Below are 1,005 nucleotides of genomic sequence, written 5' to 3' on the forward strand. Positions count from 1 at the left end.
CTGAACAGATGTAAATCGGGAAGGATGGGAAAAACTGCAGTCATCAACAATGATTAATCAGCTGTTGCAGGCAGTGTCTTAAGGAGACTGGTAGGAGGAGGCATGGAAACCAAAAGGCCGTGTGTTTAGAAGCCTAATTGTCACATCAAGCATCATTGTCCCCATGCAACAACCACCACCACCTTATACATCACTTCCTGTTTTATGCAGCTCAAAATCATAGACTGAAGATTTATTTTTAATATGTTGACTTTATTTCTGAGCAAAGCATCGGTCATGTGTGTATTTTTCCATAGTCCCACCTTGGAGCATTTATGTAGACATTGTAAATAAATTTTGTGCAAAAAGGACTGGAAAAATGAACTGTATTATTGCAATTTTTTTTGTAAAAGTAGCAGTTTGGTATGAGTTGGCATGCATACAAGATTTACTAAGTGGGATAAGCTAATTATACTTTTTGTTGTGGATAAACAAATGCTTGTTGATAGCCTTTTTCTATCAAGAAACCAAGGAGCTAATTATTAATAACAATCATTGCACACTGAGTCTCAGCCTTTCTGCCGGAAACAGTTGGGATTGTATAATAACGCCAAGCCCAGTTGTAGTCTTCGAGTGCAGTAATGAAATCTGAATCTAAAATAAAAACAAGATTATTTTTGTCATGCTGACTCTACTGCTTGAAAAATTTGTTTACTGCCCCCCAGATTTTTAGTGAGTAATGCAGAAAATATCAAAATTAATTTTAGCTCCCTGAGCCAGATGTGTACTTGAAATTTTCACCCACAAAGTAAATAACTTAATAATAAACACTGATTTCTTGAAGCTGACTTAATGAACTCCTAATATCAGGAAATTTAGGGCCTAAAGGCGCTGAAGTAACTGCAGACTCAGATGAGACCCCAGGGAATTACTCCTCTGCTAGCAGTGAAGCTATTCTTGCACATAAGGGTGAAGCTAAGAACAGAGTTAAGTCTTTTTCTAAGGATGTTACCTTGGATAAACAGT

The 1,005-nt window shown here is 36.9% G+C and overlaps 1 protein-coding gene across 1 annotated transcript in view; it reads left to right on the forward strand.

The window, feature by feature from the left end:
* Nucleotides 1-748, forward strand: part of MEIS1 (Meis homeobox 1) — a 139,868-nt gene extending 139,120 nt beyond the window's left edge. Inside the window, exon 12 of the mRNA XM_062209553.1 lies at nt 1-748. This exon is cut by the window's left edge and continues 876 nt beyond it. The gene's annotated coding sequence lies outside the window, so the exon portion shown is untranslated.
* Nucleotides 749-1,005: the final 257 nt, after the last annotated feature.

This window comes from Lepus europaeus, chromosome 13, assembly GCF_033115175.1.
Source record: "Lepus europaeus isolate LE1 chromosome 13, mLepTim1.pri, whole genome shotgun sequence".
Classification (NCBI taxonomy): Eukaryota; Metazoa; Chordata; class Mammalia; order Lagomorpha; family Leporidae; genus Lepus; species Lepus europaeus.